The 17,670-nt window shown below is 47.6% G+C and overlaps 4 non-coding genes across 4 annotated transcripts; all 4 read right to left on the bottom strand.

Moving 5' to 3' along the window:
- Window positions 1-2,821: 2,821 nt before the first annotated feature.
- LOC131913978 (U1 spliceosomal RNA) lies at window positions 2,822-2,979 on the bottom strand. Its single transcript, XR_009380043.1, has one exon. It is a non-coding gene; the product is annotated as a U1 spliceosomal RNA (small nuclear RNA).
- A 699-nt stretch (window positions 2,980-3,678) lies between these two features.
- Trnav-cac (transfer RNA valine (anticodon CAC)) lies at window positions 3,679-3,751 on the bottom strand. The gene has a single exon. It is a non-coding gene; the product is annotated as a tRNA-Val (tRNA).
- Window positions 3,752-9,010: 5,259 nt separating this feature from the next.
- Window positions 9,011-9,174, bottom strand: LOC131913958 (U1 spliceosomal RNA). The gene has a single exon (XR_009380026.1). It is a non-coding gene; the product is annotated as a U1 spliceosomal RNA (small nuclear RNA).
- Window positions 9,175-14,881: 5,707 nt separating this feature from the next.
- On the bottom strand, window positions 14,882-14,955 carry Trnan-guu (transfer RNA asparagine (anticodon GUU)). Its single transcript has one exon. It is a non-coding gene; the product is annotated as a tRNA-Asn (tRNA).
- Window positions 14,956-17,670: the final 2,715 nt, after the last annotated feature.

Genomic DNA, 17,670 nt, shown 5'->3' with positions numbered 1-17,670 from the left:
AGGGACAGAATCCTAACCACTAGACAGGGACAGACTCCTAACCACCGGACCAGGGACAGAATCCTAGTCACTAGACAGGGACAGACTCCTAACCACTAGACAGGGACAGACTCCTAACCACTAGACAGGGGACAGACTCCTAACCACTGGACAGGGACAGAATCCTAACCACTAGACAGGGACAGACTCCTAACCACTGGACCAGGGACAGAATCCTAACCACTAGACAGGGGACAGACTCCTAACCACTGAACAGGGACAGAATCCTAACACTGGACAGGGACAGAATCCTAACCACTGGACCAGGGACAGAATCCTAACCACTAGACAGGGACAGAATCCTAACCACTAGACAGGGACAGAATCCTAACCACTAGACAGGGACAGAATCCTAACACTGGACAGGGACAGACTCCTAACCACCGGACCAGGGACAGAATCCTAACACTGGACAGTGACAGAATCCTAACCACTGGACAGGGGACAGAATCCTAACACTGGACAGGGACAGAATCCTAACCACTAGACAGGGGACAGACTTTTTTTTTTAACAGACACTTTTTAAACAGAGGCTGTTCAGGGACTATTCTAGGCGATGGAATCCTTCCTTTACCACTCACCTTCCTGACATAACTTGATCTGTGATTGGAACTTGTTGGTATCCTAACCCATTACAGTTACTGGCATATTATCATCACAAAGTTGTTTAAGTCTGTACAGCTTTATTTAAGTGCACTGTGGATTCCTACTTGCAGTAGAAGTTCACAAAGACAAAAACACTCAAATTATGACTCTACATCTTGAAAATGGGCTTGTCACTTTCCAGAATTAATCAGTTAATTTTAGTTTCTCTGTATTTCAAGTGACGGTTTAGATCCCAGCACTTGGAGCTTGGTAAGTCTCTGAGTTTGAGCCTAGCCTGGTCTACAAAGTAGTTACAGCACAGAGAAACCCTGCCTCGGAAAACCAAAAGAAAAGAAAAGAAAAAGGGTTTATGAAAGAGCATCAGTGAGCAGTAGGGCAGTGTAAGAGGCAACTGTTTTAATTTAACCACTAGCATTGGACACTTGCTCTCCAGGACTCTGCCCTACGGAAGCACTTGCACAAGCGACCGCAGATGTGTGCACAAGAACGGCTGCTGTCCTTAATTATAACAATGAAACACGGAACCAAATGTCAGAAGTCTACGGAAGAGGGACAGACAGTAGCTGCAAAAAACCGGAAGGAAATCTTACCGAATTATAGTTTTGGTTTCACCGGCCCACACAACTTAGTTTGAGAACCTGAAAAGAATTTCGCTTTGGCTTGTTCTGTTCGGAAAACAGGACAGTGTTGAGAAAGCAGCACAGTGTTAATGGAGAGAAGTACTGAGAAATCTCAGCCTCATGGAGGTCCCCCGGTGGGCTCGAACCATCAACCTTTTGTTTAACAGCCCAACGCACCGACCGCTTGCGCCACGAAGACAGGGAACGAAAAGCGTCCTACTCATCTCTGTAAGAAGAAACAAATCACGGCCTCCGGCTTGGCTCCGTGTTCTCTCTCAGCGCATGCCCCAGTGCTCTCGCTGGGATCTCGGCGGCTGGAGGTAAAGCATACCGTATGACCGTGTGCGTGCATTGGGAAACAGCAACAAAACCCAACACCAAAAGATACACGAGTTAGTCCCAGTGGGCCCAAGAGAGGGCACGGCACTACCAGGTCTCAGATCAGAACCCACGTGGCCGTAGGCTCACACTTAAACACCACTAGGCACCCTAAACACGAATTCCCTTATTTTTTGGTGGCCTTTGTTTTTTAATTTACATTTTTTTTTAAAAATCAGCTTTGCTACGGTACAGCGACAGAGCCTCGTTTTCCTCTAGTGTCTTCCTCTTCTTCGTCCCATCCGAACACATTTCTCTGGACCTGGCCGGTGCCTCTGATACTTGCCCCACTTCTTTTCACGACTCCCCCTTAGTCCTCTCGCCTTTTTCCAGCTCTCACCACCCCACTGGCGGCCGCCGAGCCGGGCTGGCGGGCGAGGACGGGGAGCTCCATGTCAGGGTGCTGGTCAGGAGAAACCTTGGATTTTCTGTGTGCGTCTCCTTTATGCAGAAATTAGCAACAAAGTCCTGCACCAGCTCCCTCGTTCCGGCTCCTAGGTGGAGAGCAGCGTGAAGAGAGCGCTCTGGAGAGACCGCGCGTGCTTTGCTATTCCGTGTCAAAAGCAAGAGCATAGGGAAGGGGGTTGAGGGGATAGAGGAAGAAAAAAAACCTTATTAAATGGTATCGGTCGGGAGGTCGGGAGACTATAAGGAAATGAGGAGAGACGTGGGAGATAGCTGAAATGCCCAGCCTAGGTTTTGTTTGTTGTTTTCTTTTGGTTGGCTTGCAACTCCTCACCGACACTGCTTCCCGAGCGCTGGAATTAAAGGAAGGAACCGCTACGCCCAGGCTAGCCTGCAGCTTTTCTTCTTCTGGTTCCAGCAGCCAGAGCCCACAGGGTGGAGACCCCCCCCCCGCCCCCGAGTGCCTCAGTGTGGTGCACGGGGCCACGGGCCGGTCTGCAGGCCTCGTCCTTTGAAGAGACACTTGGGACTAAACTCATTCGCACAGCACAACGTTCTTTCAAAACAGAACTGGGGCGATCACGGTGCGCCCAGATTTTTCCAGGCAGGGCTTTGCACCCTACGGCACCTGAGCTAGAGAGGCCTGACCCGACAGAAACCCGCAGAGCAGCGCCACTCCCCACACCCCAAGTCAGCTACGCAGAGCGCACGATACCTGACCCTAGTTGGCTGGGCGTGCGTGCGGTGGGGAGCACAGTCAGAGTGGGTCTCAAAAGCGGATTGCTGCAGTCCGCCAAGACCATAAATGATGCAGCCGGAATCCCCGCATTTGGAGGAGCCGCACGGATCAGGACCCCGGAGAGCAGTGGTGTGAGTCTCACCGAGGAGAACCACCTTGTCGGCTGTGGTATTCTCCCCGCCAGGTAAGCAGGAAAGCTGTTGGGGACACTTTCAAAGCCCCTTTCTACCGTCCTGTTCCCTGACGCTCACGACCCTCCCTCCAACCCAGATGTCACCGTGACTCCGAGTTGCTCCGTGCAGGAGACTGCCGTGACTTCACTTGTCCAGGCGCCGTCCGGTCAAGCAGATCACCGTGGAGGTGAAGCTGGGCAAGCAAAGCTCCTCACCTGCATACCCCACTTGCTGCCTGCGCACGAACATCGGCTCCCTTCGCCGTCCAGGCCCATTCTCACGCCTCTCACCACTAAGTACTGAAATCCACTAAGGACCCGAACTTCCCATAGTGCCAAGCCAGCGGATTTTCTAGAGAACAGCGGGTTTTCAGCCCAGGTTGTCATAACAAAATATCAAAACCTACATTTTTAAACAACTGGAACGTTTTCTTTTCTAGCAGCTGTGGTTCCTAGTCCCAATAAGGGGTTTTTGTTCATTTAAGGACACTGACCTAGTCCTGAGGGTGGAACTGTCATGACCTCGTCTAACCCTGATTTCCTATCAAAAGCTTCAAAGGCTTTGGGGAGTCCAGCCTTTCACAGATGCATTTGGAGGCACAAACCATCCAGTACTTACAACCAGCACGAGAGCGAGCCCAGCGGGGGCTTTCCCTAGTGTGCTGATCATAAACAATCACCATATGAAAAGGCTGTGATTCCGGTTAAAAAGAACCGCTTGTTTCCGCCCGGTTTCGAACCGGGGACCTTTCGCGTGTGAGGCGAACGTGATAACCACTACACTACGGAAACCACACATGGGGAGGTCCCTGAGAGACGTCGTGAAAGTTGCGCCCCTGCCGTCTCCATCGGTTTCTGACATGAAATCCAAAGGCATTTGAAATGTAACAAGCAAGTCCCGGGGCACGCCTGGGATCCCTCGGACAAGCGGACACGGTGTCTTGCAAGCCTGCCCATGCTGAACGCGCAGGCCCTGGGGCGGCACACTGCGGGGCGGAATGCTGCCCCTCACCAGGGTTCGAGTTCACGGACTGGAAATAGGTGGTACCTCCGAGGGGAACCCGGGCACTTGGGTGTGCCCCAGCCTCTGGGCACCTCGCTACGACCCGCTCCCGGGAAGCCGGTGGCCGCAGGGTGGCTCCCCCGCGCCCCAGGGCGCCAGCGATCGATGCGTCCACCCCGAAGCTGTGGGACGTTTCCTCCGGCCCTGCTCTCTCCCCTGACTCAGTGGCCCGACCCCACACTCTTTCCTCTCAAGCTCCACCGTTAGAGCGACCCCGAGTGGGCCATTCGGGTTCCGGCTGCGGTCATTCAGTCTGTGCAACTCAAAATCCAGTACTTAATCACCTTACCAGTTAAGGTACTCGTTTTTTAAAATACCAAATATCAAGCCAAGCCAAGCCACAAGTCCGCAGCCTGGACTGTACTGGTTTGAGGACCCCGCCGCCAGGTCAGGTATAAATAAATCACTGGGAGACTTTGGAATCCCTAACACCGACCAGAACTTCTTTGGTCTTGAGGTTCTTTTTTCGGACGACAGCTTTAGTTTATTCTTTACAAAACTGCAAGCATCTTTTGTGTTTTTGTTATTTTCCTGTTCAACTGGCTTTGAATGAAGTGAGAATTTTAACCCAGGACAATTCGCCTTAGAGCAAACTGCCAGAAGGGCAAAGAGAAGGCTGAGGCTGTGAAGATTAATCAATTAATCCATCAGCTTCGCGTTCCATTTTCTCCAATCCCGTTTTCATCGGGAGAGGCACGGCCGGTCTTTCTCCTGGTAGCTTTACATGGAGACATTTGGAGAGACCTTTCTCTCCTACCCTTCATAGCGTGTCTCCCCACTCCCGCACCCACCTAGAGACGAGTCTAGATCCTTTGGGGTCCAACACACACAAGACAGGTAGCAGATGTCCATTCTGCTACCTAAGCGGGAAGGGCATGGGCCCCGAAGACCACAGACCCTCGGCTGTGCCCACCTGCATCACTCGACCCTGCAGGTTCCACAGAGACTTGGCCATGAGCCTCTGCGGGCTGGAACAGCAGCGGTATGCAGTTCTTCTCCAGAGAGGAGCCGTTAGGACGGAACGCTGTGCTTCCTCTTGCTGGTTCTAGGAACAGACCCAGAAAATCAAAAAGGGTAACGATAGACTAATTCAAAGACTTCCAGGGTAAATCTAGACTCCAGTTAAACTGATCTCCAGTGCCTTTTCCAGTCTTTGTTCAAAATTAGAGTTTCCAAAAGGAGGGATTGTGTAGACAAGGTCTACACAGTTGATAGAAAATGCTTTGAGGAAAAGAGCAGCGCCTTTGATTTTCACAGAAACTCAATAAGGATGAGAGTCCAGGACTGGGAGACTGCCAAGTGCATTGTGGAGTGAAGTTTGGAGATGAGTTCAGGGTCCTGGAGCCAAACCTTGATAGTTTTCTATCCTGGCTGTCTCTCTTCCTGCATCCTTCAAACTCCTTTAAGATGTTGGGGTTCCTGAGGTCTTCAAGGTGTGCCCTTTCTCACCCTGATTAACGCCCCCCCCCATCCTTAGTGTCCTCCCACACTGTGACCTTGCAGAGGTGGGCACATCTCGAGGTCAGTTGTGAGATGTGTCCTGGACAAGGCAACACCCTCGGCCACTGTGGACACTCCGGACCTAATACTGTTCTTTAGTAATGCTGTGTGTCTCATTGGTCTGACTTTGAGGTACTCTCTGAGTCTTGGCTGGGACCTATCCATTATTCCGGATATTTAGATCTGTTTATTCTTAGTTTTCAAGTAATGAACAACACATCACAATAAGTGTCTTTAAGTGAGATGTTTACATAGTGTTGAGTATCTTTGTTTGAAAAGGTCTGCCATGTTTACCCCAGCCTGGGTGCCTACATACATGCCTGCCACAGAAAATATTCCATATGTATTTGTTGAAAAACAAACATTAATTTAGTGGACTTTCCCTAGAGGTAGAAATAAAAACCATCTCATAGCTGGGTGTGCTGGCGTTTCTCTTCTGTATCAGGAGTTCAAGTCCATCCTTGGGCTACATGGCCAGTTCGGGGGCGTGGATACAGTCCTGGACTTAAATCCTGATTCTGCACTTACAAACTGCACAGTAGTTGGCAATTTACTCAAGCTGTTTATATTCCGGAATACTTATCAATAAAACATCAGTTACAGAACTAAATGAGTAGACTTTGTGATACGCAAATTTGCTTTAAGAGTTTGATGAAAATATAGCATTCGATAAATGTGAGTCTCTACCTCCATTCCCACCAGTCTCTGAGGGATGATTGTCACAGCCACACAGAATGCTTACTAGAAACTGAAGAAGTTCTCAGGAATGCGTATGTTACACAAACCACCCTGTTAATTTACAGAAAAATGCAGAGCTACTTGTGAGATCAGACGAGGCTCTGAATGAGTGAGGTCCTGAGTGGCAAAGCCTTCCCCAAGTGAGCTCAGGGGGGTGGAGAGGCCTTCCTCAGGGAACCGTGTGCAAAGGCTGGATGACAATATGTAAAACATGCCCACCATAGCTTTCCACGCCACACCCATGATATTCGTGGCCTGGAGTCAGCTTCTCTCCACAGACTGTCCTACAAAGATCAGCTAACGCTGTGTCCTAAGCCAGCTGTGTGCCCAAACCCTGCTGCCCAGTTCAGCTGTATGCAGTAACTCCTCCTGGTCTGTTCAACTCTGTGAAGGACATGTGAGCTTTCTGGGTTCTCAGGTTTCTCCATCCAAGAGCCCAGACCACTGGATCCCAGCTTTCTGTCCATTCTTCCACTTGTCTGTCTCCGTTTCATTTCTAAGCTTCACTATGGATTCCTCACACAGTTAAACTGTAGCTTTGAATATGATACAAGAGTACCTGTCTCTTCTTGCCTAGGACCCTTTTATCGATTTGACAGAAATCAGAGACTATTATTAAGAGCTTAAGTCTAACAGGCAATTTTACCATGATCCATGACATTGAGTTAGAGAGAGGTGCAGGAACTTCTGTATAAATCTCACCTCAGGCACTGAGATGGTTCAGCTTCCACTAGAGAAACATCTAAGGTGTTCAGAGTCCTACACATTCCTGTCAATCTAGAAAAGAGACATCACTCACAAGATTTCCAGCCAAAGTACACCTGAAGATGATGTATTTAGTGAATGCACGTGTTGTTGGTGGGAGTGTGGTGGTTTGAAAAACAACAGCCCCCAGAGCAAGAGGAACTGTTAGGAGGTGTGGCTTTGTTGGAGGAAGTATGTCACTGAGGGGCCGGGCTTTGAGGTCTCTTTCACTCAGGCTTCACTCAGTGTGACACTCAGACCACTTCCTGTTGCCTGCGGATCAAGATATAGGACACTCGGTTCCTTCTCCAGCACCATGTCTGCCTGTACGCCACCATGTAGTACCATGATGACAATGGACTAAACCTCTGAGAATGTAAGCCGCCATTTCAATTAAATGCTTCCCTTTGTAAGAGTTGCCGAGGTCATAGTGTCTCTTCACAGCAATAGAAACCCTAACTAAGATAGGGAGTAAGGTCAAATTGCTCTGAATATTCAGTTAGTAATTTTATACACTTCTCCAAAAGCATTTTAAGGAGATCTTAGAGCTCTACAATTAACATACGGTACATTGGCGACTTCATCCTGAGGTGGAAGTGTGTGAGCACCGTCTTGCCTGCTATAAGACATGGAAGAGACTCCTCAGACTGAGTAGAAGACTCAGCCACACCTCTCCGCTGGTCCTTCTTCTCTAAGACCCGATGTAGCCTGGTCTTCAATTGGAGCATTTTGTTATGAAGAACTTGTTACAGAAGAAAAGTGTCTAGATCCAGCTTTTCTCCAGTGCTACCTAAAAAGAATTGAACTAATATTAATTTGAAGAAGCGAGGTTATGGGAGGAGATTGCCACAGGGATGACCACATCAGCAGCTCCACGGGGAAGTAAAGATGAAGGAAGGGTACACTGTATCCCTTTGAAGAGTCCCTCCTCAGCTCTGAGGACCCACTCAACCCGTTAGAGAAAGATGGAGCAGGTATGGGGAGATGCCACTGCAGGACGAGGAAAAGGAAGGCTGGCATATGTATTAAAATAGGGGGCAGTCGAGTGTAGTGGCACACACCTTTAAACCTAGAACTTGGGAGACACAGGCCTTCCATGAGTTCAAGGCCAGCCAGGTCTACACAGTGAGTCCTTGTCTCAAAATAAATCATAAAATAAAAGGGAAGAAAATGATGAGGATGAATGAAGACAAATAAAATTTAAATTGGGTGAAAAGATGAAATTTTAAATTCTTACACTTAAGATAAAGGGCATAGGGAATGCCCCTTTGGAAGTCAGGGATAATTTTATAATTTGAAACTTTTAAGAACCAGTTAGATATTTTTAAAAATGTTTGAGAGCTGGACTGTGGTGGCCTAGACCTTTAATCCCAAGCGCTCGGGAGTCAGAGGCAGGTGGATCTCTGTGAGTTCAAGGCCAACCTCGTCTACAGAGCAAGTTTCAAGACAGCCAGGGCTGTTAACACTAAAAAACCCTGCCTCAAAAAAGAAAAAAAAAAAGTTTTGGATGCCAGCACTCAACTCCCAAATCACTGAGATGTCAACCTTCTGCTGGTATTGCACAGTATTTAATGTGTGTGTGTGAGCATATTTCCTCCTTATTCAAGCTTGCTTGCTGCCCAAGGGTTGCTCAGCCTGATTCCTCATACTTCTCGGGACTACCTGCCCAGAGGTGGTACCACTCCACCTCAATCATTAACCAAGACGACTCCACAGGCTTGCCTACACTACAGCCCAATCTGACGGAGGTTATTTTCTCAATAGTTAATGTCAAGTTGACATTGGCTACTTAGTACAACTTAACTGACCATTTACCTTGTTTTGTTGGTAAAGTTATTGAACTATAGTTTACATGGAGTAAGATTTCTCAGTTGTTAGTTATACGGCCAGTGAAAGTCTCAGTCTTCTTTGATAAAACAGTTTTGCAGGTTTCCCATGTACTTCTGAAGCTAACAGACCCAAACCATAAGCCATAGCAATCAGTCTACTATTTCCCACAATGTTGCCAGGGGAGAGCGCGCACGCAGTCCCCCACTACCATAAATTTTGCAGTCGAGTTTCCCGCATTTGGGGAAATCGCAGGGGTCAACACACCCCAAGTGCAATGGGTGAGCCTCGCCCTGGGAAAACCACCTGCTTGATCATGATGTCTCCCCTGCCAGGTAAGTATGCTCGCCTCCCCACCACACACCGCTCAGACACCCCGGACCTGCGCTCTCAACACACGGTCACTTCGCCGCCAGCGATCGCGGGTCTCCCCGGACCCGCGCCCGATTTCTGCGCTCCGCTGCCACCCGCCGACCCGCGCTCCCTCCCACGACGCGCGAAATCCCTCGCGTTTCCGCAGCGGGTGCGGACCGGCAGCCCCTGCGCGCCCCTCATCTGCATAGACCACGCCCCCGACTGGCACCCAAGGGTGACATCACACCCCTCCCCTTCGCCACGTTGGCTTGGCGAACTCTCTTGCTCGCGGAGAGCTGGATGGAGTGTTGAAGGACCAGAGACAAATCATCTTGAATTGTCCCCAAACCCTAAACAGCCGTGGGCTGCCCACCGCTTGGCCTAACAGCCTTGTAACTGGTTTTGGTGAGTTCGAACAGACCCCCATCTCCCTCCAACACCAAGTCGGAGAATGTGATCGGGGAGCCCGGGAGCCAGCCCTACAGCAGAGGTCTCCCCGCTTCGCTCCAACCTGCCTACCTAGTGTCTCCACCCCTGTATTTTAAAAAGCTCTTGATGTATGGGTTTCTTTGTTCTCTTCTACAGAAACACCGTGAAGCTGACACTACGTGGGGACATGGTATTTGGGGTGACCAAAATCTGTGTTCCTGGTCCAGGGGATCCACTGTGCCCTCTCTGGACCTCCTCAGGCTCCTGCATACACTCTGGCAGAAACACATATATACAAAATAAATAAGTACTCTGTTTTCTGTGTTGTCTGTGTGTGTGTGTGTGTGTGTGTGTGTGTGTGGCGGTGTGTGTGTGTGTGGCGGGGTGTGTGTGTGTGTGTGTGTGTGTGTGTGTGTGTGTGTGTGTGTGTGGCGGTGTGTGTGTGCCTGACTGGCGTGTGGAGGCCAGCAGACACTTTGTGACAGTCGGATCGCTTTCTACCGCGTGGGCTCCATGGATCAAGCTCTGATGGCAACCGCCCTTACCGTTAAGTCATCTCTCTGACCCCTTAAAATCTGTAGGTCTCTGTCTAACTTTGTCCCTGTCTCCGTCTCTCTCTGAAACAGGGTCTCTCAACATAGCTTGGTGGTGCTGGAGCTCGATATGTAGACCAGGCTGGCCTCGAACTCACGAGATCCTCCTGCCTCTGCCTCCTTTCCAGTGCTGCAATAAAAGGTGTGCGCCACCACACCATGCTTTTTAAAAAAAAAATTTTAATTTTTAAAAATTAGAGTCTTAGATTAATCCCAGCACTCGGGAGGCAGAGGCAGAAGGATCTCTGTGAGTTTGAGGCCAGCCTGGGCTACAGAGAGAGAATTTCAGGACAGCCAGGGCTACACAAAGAAACTCTGTCTCGGAAAACAAAAAAAGAAAAGAATAATTGTGGATGGGTTATATGGTGACAGTTAGGTTTTTGTTTGCCTGAGACAAGATCATGCTCTGTAGCTCAGGCTGTCCTTGGACCTGCCATCCTCCTGCCTCAGAGTCCTAAGTGCTTCGATAATAGGTAATGCTCAGGTTACAGGTGCGTGCCACCAACCCTAGCTCATGTTAGGTTCCGAAAGGAAGCCAGGCATGGGGGCACACACCTCTATTCCCAGCACTCTGGATGTGGAGGCAGGAGGACCATGGATTTGAGGCTGTCTGTGTCCCAGAGGGAGATGGTCTTTTTGTTTTTAAAGGGTTGGGGGTGTAACTCAGTGGTAGGACTGCCTGTTGTGTACATGCCCTGGGTTTCATCCCCAGCATAGCGAGAAAGAGAAACTCTTTGTATTTTAGAAATTAGAATGGCCAGGTGTGTGTGGTCCAGGTGGCGCCTGATTCTGTGAGCATCAGAAAGTCATTTGATTACTCATGACAGAGCTTGAATCTTAAGTGTCTCAGAGGCCCTGTGTTAAAAAGCCTTAGTCCCAGCTTTGTGATAGGAGAGACTTGAGGGCCTGTGCCATTGGATATCTGCCCTTGGTGGGGATAACGGGATCTCAGCCCCATTCTCTCCTCTCTTTGGCTTCCATATCATGAGATCAAGTTTTGTTTCAACACACCCTTCCACTAAGGCATGCCTCTGCCCCACCATGAAAAGCCTGAAAGCCACAGGTCTACCAGATTATGAACAAACTTTCCAAACCTGTGAGTCAGAGTAAACTTTCTTGCCTTAAAAACTAATTTATATTCCTTCAATGGGGGCAAAAACACTCCAAAACCCTTAAAACTAATGGATACACCAGAGAACTAATTGTATACTAATAACTAAGCCTTCATTCAAATTGTAACTAATTGTTACACAAATGATTGTTAATTCTTGGCTTCCATAGTTTCCAGAAGCCTTCATTTCATTCTCCGGGGATCCCTGTCACAGATCACATATACATTCACTGCCATATAACGACAGAATATCTCTTCCCTCCTTTCTGCAGCCCATTAAACAATTGTAAAATTATTCCAAAGCTGGAGACCTTCATTGCACTACTGGAGGCCAGGGACCCTGTTTTCTTTCCACTCTCAGGCAGAGGGCTGTATTGTTCATAAGGGAGAGCGTGTATGGAGAGCATTCGTGTTAGGGATATATACTGACACCTGCTGGTCCCATTGGATTTTTATCCTATGGAAGATAAAATGTGAATCATTTTCAACACAGCAAGAGTCAACTACCAGGAGGACCCAAAACAACACATAACCAACACCTCAGAACAAATCAATGCCAATCGAAATAGACCCACAGACTGCATTAACTGCCATGTGTCACCTCACAGAGAACGAACAGTGCGGGCCACTGCTCAGCAGGGAGCATCTCAGAAGTCCACATGCACACACTCATGGGAGAAGGTCTGACAGTGAACAGATAAAGATATAAAGTTGTTACCAAGTGGTGGCAGCCGCGGAGGCCTTTAATCCTAACACTCAGGAGGCAGAGGCAGGAGGATCTCTGAGTTTGAGGCCAGCCTGGTCTACAGAGCAAGTTCCAGGACAGCCGGGGATACACACAGAAACTCTTTCTTGAAAAAACAAACAAATAAACAACAACAACAACACCATAAAAAATAAACTCAAAGAACTCGAGTCAACAGACAAAGGAATGAGTTCTGTGGAATTGTTTCTGTATCAGGTGTCAAAAGGTGTGGAACTCTATTGACTATTATATCTAAGATGGATAATTCATCAGAAAAAGCATTCCCTCCAATCGAGGGATAATGTAAAGATAGTATCATAGTCAATTTTATGTGCCAACCTGGCTAGGTCACAGTACATAGATATTTGGTCCAACAAGATGCTAGATGTTTTGGCAAAGGTATATTGAATTAAATTACTAACTACTTTTTTTTTTTTTTGAGACAGGGTCCCTCTACATAGTCCAGGCTGTTCTGAACTCACTCTGTAGACCAGACAAAGATGTATTTTCAATGAGATTAACTTTTAAATTAGTAAATGCTAAGAGAAACAGAATGTGAGTGGGCTTCATCTGTAGTTGGGATTTTCTTTGGGCCGCCAACCAGCTCCCAAATAAAGACACAGAGACTTCTTATTAATTATGAATGCTCAGCCTTCGCTTAGGCTTGTCCCACTAGCTCTTTTGACTTAATTTAACCTGTTTCTAGGTATTTACATTTTGCCTCGGAGCTTTTTTTCTTTTTTTCGAGACAGGGTTTCTCTGTGTAGTTTTGGTGCCTGTCCTGGATCTCGCTCTGTAGACCAGGCTGGCCTCAAACTCACAGAGATCCGCCTGCCCCTGCCTCCTGAATGCCAGGATTAAAGGCGTGCACCACCTCTGCCTGGCCACCTCAGGGCTTTCTACCTTTCTTTCATGCTGTATGTCCTACTCTCCCACTTCCTCTGTGTCTGGCTGGCCCCTGGCATCTCTTTTCTTTCTTCCTTGAGCCTAAATTCCTCCTCCCACTTGTTCTCCTTGCCTGGAAGTCCCACCAATACCTCTTTCCTTGCTACTGGCCATTCAGCTTTTTATTAGACCAATCAGGTGCCTTAGGCAGGCAAGATAAAACAACAACACATCTTTACATCATTAAACAAATACTCCAAAACATTCATCCAATCACTTGAAGGCTTTAATAAAAAAATAAGGTTGTAGCCGGGCGGTGGTGGCGCACGCCTTTAATCCCAGCACTCGGGAGGCAGAGCCAGGCGGATCTCTGTGAGTTCGAGGCCAGCCTGGGCTACCAAGTGAGTCCCAGGAAAGGCGCAAAGCTACACAGAGAAACCCTGTCTCGAAAAACCGAAAAAAAAAAAAAAAAAAAAAAAAAGGTTGACCTTCCCAAGGAGGGAATCGATTATATATATTATATAATATACTTATATAATTCTAACATTGCATTACTAGTCCTAGAAGACTCACTTAAACCAAAATGCTTCATGAACGCATTTGCCAGGTCACACAGCCACTTTTGGATTTGCCAAGCTCCACAATTATGGGAGCCAGTCTCTTAAAATAAATATTGGTTGATCAACGTGTAGATTGGAAAATTCTGAATAACAGAGCATGTTATACTGATTCGCTCCAGTCATGGACAGAAGAGAGAGAGGGGGCACAAACATTAGGGGTCAGTGACGCGGTTCTCTTTTTGGGTAAGATGGCTGGATACAAAGCTACTCCAGGAGTCACTCCGGCCGGTCACTAGATCTAGCCCTGGTTGAACAGGCCACCAGAAAGTTACCGTCACGCAAAATACCTTGAAGATGTAGCTGGTGGGCAGACAGGGAGACACCCTACTTGGTCCTCATTGTGTGTTGTGTCCCCCCACCCTCTTCACAGAAGGGCAACATGCTCTTAGAATGACATTCCTAGATGTATGGAGAGCGGTTTGCTGCAGTAGCAGGAGTTGAAGTGTTTTTTTGTTTTTTTGTTGTTGTTGTTGTTTTTTAACAAAATAAATTGGAATGTAAATTGGCTCCCTGTCTATAGAAAGTAAATGCATAAGGTTTGTTGCTGAGAAGCACATATACTATAATCTCTTTGGTATAGCGTTTGTAAGTCTAGGGCTCAGTCTCCTAGAAACACTTGTACAACTGGCAAACGATATTTGCACGAGAATGTGTGAGCATAAAATTACAGAAACAGCTGAACTGTAAAAGTAACCTGTATAGGAATAGATAATGGGACAGCAGAGGAAGAGGCGGAGTTATTTGACTTAAAAAGATTTGTAATATATGTGTGGATAGATGTCTACAGGGGTCAGGCGCTGGTGGATTTTGGTGGCGACAGCGTGATGAGTCTGGAATAGGTGTTGGGAACTGAACTTGGGTCCTCTGCAAAAGCAACACACATCCTTATCCTTTCAGCCAGAACTCCAGCCTCACGGTAACTTCTTTCAAGTGCTGGAGATCAACCCAGGGCTCAGGAATATTAGGCAAGCATGGTAGTGATGAACTTTGCCTCTCCTGGTAGCAATATGGGATGAACAATCACTAAAGCCAGCTTGTCCTGTAGATAATGTAGTATGTACCATTAAATTCACATTATAGTTGACAGAAAAAAAAAACAAAACAGTATTGGTACAGAACGTTTTCTCTTGCCCAAGACTACACAGAAAAGGCTCACTCGAGGGCGGAGCGCCCCGCTTAGTTCACAGCAGATATAATCAAATTTCCCAGGACATTTTATCTTAGAATAAGAGGCCACAAGAGCAAGCAAGTAAATTAGTAAGGAAGTCCTGTCTCATTACAATGAGACAGGCTTAAACATAAAAGCCACACGACGTCCCTGGGTGGGCTTGAACCACCAACCTTTCGGTTAACAGCCGAACGCGCTAACCGATTGCGCCACAGAGACACAGCCGCACTCATGACTACATTCCAGTGAAGAGTGAGCTGTCCCCTAGCCAATAACGCACAGCTGTTGCAGAACTCCTGGGTCAGTTCCAGAGCCTTGCAAACCTGGAGTATTTGGAGCGGCGAATCCAATTGCTCTTGTTCCAGAGCCTTGCAAACCTGGAGTATTTGGAGCGGCGAATCCAATTGCTCTTGTCCTTTGAAGCCTGCGCTTTGAATCAGAACAGCAGCTGAATCGCCTTCTTAGTGTTCCCCAGCTCAGAAGCCCCGCCGCCCCCGCCCCGCCGCCCCGCCCCGCGGGTCTGTCTCCCGGGTCTGCCCAGGTGGGACCTACGAGAAGCTAACACCCTCCGAGCGACAGTAGAACTTGTTGAGTCGGTACTGTTTTCTTTTTTTCCCCCCTCTTTTAAACAGTTCTTTGTTGAGACTATTTTTTCCTTTCAGTTTTCTTTATTAAGAAATTTTCTACTCACTCCACATACTATCCACAGATCCCCCCCTCCTCCCTCCTCCCATCTTTGTTGAGATTATAATGAAGTTTCTTCATTTACCCCTCCCTTTCCTTTCCTCCCTCCAAACCTTCCCTTATACCCTCCTTTCAAATTCACGGTCTCTTCTCATTAATTGTTGTTACATACACATATTCATTGTATTGCATATGTATATATATATTTCTAAATACATAAATACAACCTGTATAATGTTACTCGTATATATATTTTCAGGGTTGACCATTTGGTACTGGCTAACCAATCGGAAAGGATCTCCTACCCCCAGTGTTTCTTAGTTGCCCGTAGTTCTTCGTGTAGGGTTGAGGTCTCTGTGGGCTTCCCTGTCCACTTTGGTATGTGTATGTTGTACTTGTTCATCTCATGGTTAGGCAGTCATGTTGGTGAGACTTTATGGTGTAGCTTCTGACATTACTAACAGACACAGTCTCACAGCAAACTCCCTGATCCTCTGGCTCTTACAATCTTTCCAATCTCTTCTACAATGTTCCTTGAGCCTTAGGTCTGAGAGTGTTTTGTGGATGTATCCACTGGGATTGGACTCCACAATTGCATTTTGATTGGTTGTGATTTTCTGGAATGGTCTCTGGTAATTTTTTATCTATTACTTCTTTTATTTTTCGAGATTATAGTTACATCACTTCCCCCTTCCCTTTCCTCTCTCCAAACCCTCCTACATACACCTTCTTGTTCTCTTTCAAATTCATGACTTCTTTTCTTTCATTGCTGTAACACGCATATGTGAGTGTGTAGACACATGTATACACATATACATTCCTAAATACAACAGCCCAGTCTGTATAATTACTCGTTTGTATGTTCTCAGGGCTGACCATTTGGTATTGGATAACCCATCAGTGTGCTCTTCCCTGGGGAAGACTATTTCTCCAGCCCACAGCATTCCTCAGTTGCCTGTAGTTCTTTGTGTAAGGCTGAGGCCTCGTGGGCTTTCTCGAATCCACTCTAGCACTATTATTAGCATATTGTTATTGTCTTTGGTCAACTCACACTTAGGCACTCATGTTGGTGAGACTTATACTTTTGGTTGTGAGCCTAGCCTTTAACGGCTGAGCCATCTCTCCAGCCCTATGTTGATGAGACTTAACCGTGTAGCTTCTGACATTCCTAGGAGACACAATCTCACAGCAAACTCCCTGATCCCCTGGCTCTTAAAGTATTTCAGCCCCCTCTTCTGAAAAGTTCCCTGAGCCTTAGGTATTGGAGTGTTTTGTGGATGTGTCCATTGGGACTGGGCTTCACAAGTGTGCATTTTGGTTGGTTGTGTTTTTCTGTAATGGTTGCCGTCGGGTCGGTTGCAAAGAGAAGTCTCCTTGATGAGGGGAGAGGACTGCACTTACCTGCAGCTATAACGACAAATATTTAGAAATTAGGGGTTTTGCTGGTTTAGTAAAGGGGTGGTTGTAGGTTCTGCTCCAACAGCTATGGTCTTACTAGTCCCGGGCGTTGGCTATGTCTCCAGGTGTGATTCCCTCTGAAGTCCAGTTAAGAAGCTGTGGGCTACTGCCAAGGGCTGTGTGCGATGCTGGTCATTGTTGTGGTTCACAGCCGGGTGGGACTGTAGTTGGTTGTTTTCCTCCTTGGGAAGCTTGTGTGGTGCCTTCTGGTACCACAGAAGCTACTCCTCAGGGAGGGGGCTCCCAGGTCAGTCCCAGCTCAGGGGCCTCTGGGCCCTTTGTCCGAAGTACCTTCAGCAGTGAGGACTTACCATCTACCTTTGGGGGACAACCGAGGACAATAGCAATGTTTTGGGAATCTCTTGGACAACCCTGACCCACAACTCAAAAGAAGGCTTCTCGTAGCTGGTGTGTTTGTGTGTTTGTTGATGGTCTTTGACTCTTGGAGGGGGTCATTGTCAGCCCAGATGGGAAAATTTCATTTGAACTACACACACACACACAGATACACACAGGAGAGAGGTTTTTGGTTTGGTTTTTCAAGGTAGATAGTTAATAATACAGTTTGTTATGATTTTTTTTTTTCAAGACAGGGTTTCTCTGTGTAGCTTTGCTACACCCTCCTGTCTCTGCCTCCCAAGTGCTGGGATTAAAGGCGTGCCCGGCCGCCGCCACCACCGCCACCACCCGGCAATGTTATGACCTTTCACACACCCTTCCTGGTATTTCCCCTCCTCTTTTCTTCCTATTTCTCCCCCTCTCCCTAGTTAGTCTCTTACATTTGTCCATCAT

This window comes from Peromyscus eremicus, chromosome 6 (assembly GCF_949786415.1).
Source record: "Peromyscus eremicus chromosome 6, PerEre_H2_v1, whole genome shotgun sequence".
NCBI classification, from domain to species: domain Eukaryota; kingdom Metazoa; phylum Chordata; class Mammalia; order Rodentia; family Cricetidae; genus Peromyscus; species Peromyscus eremicus.
The sequence above is the reverse complement of the archived record's forward strand: the minus strand, read 5'-3'. Positions and strand labels throughout refer to the sequence as shown.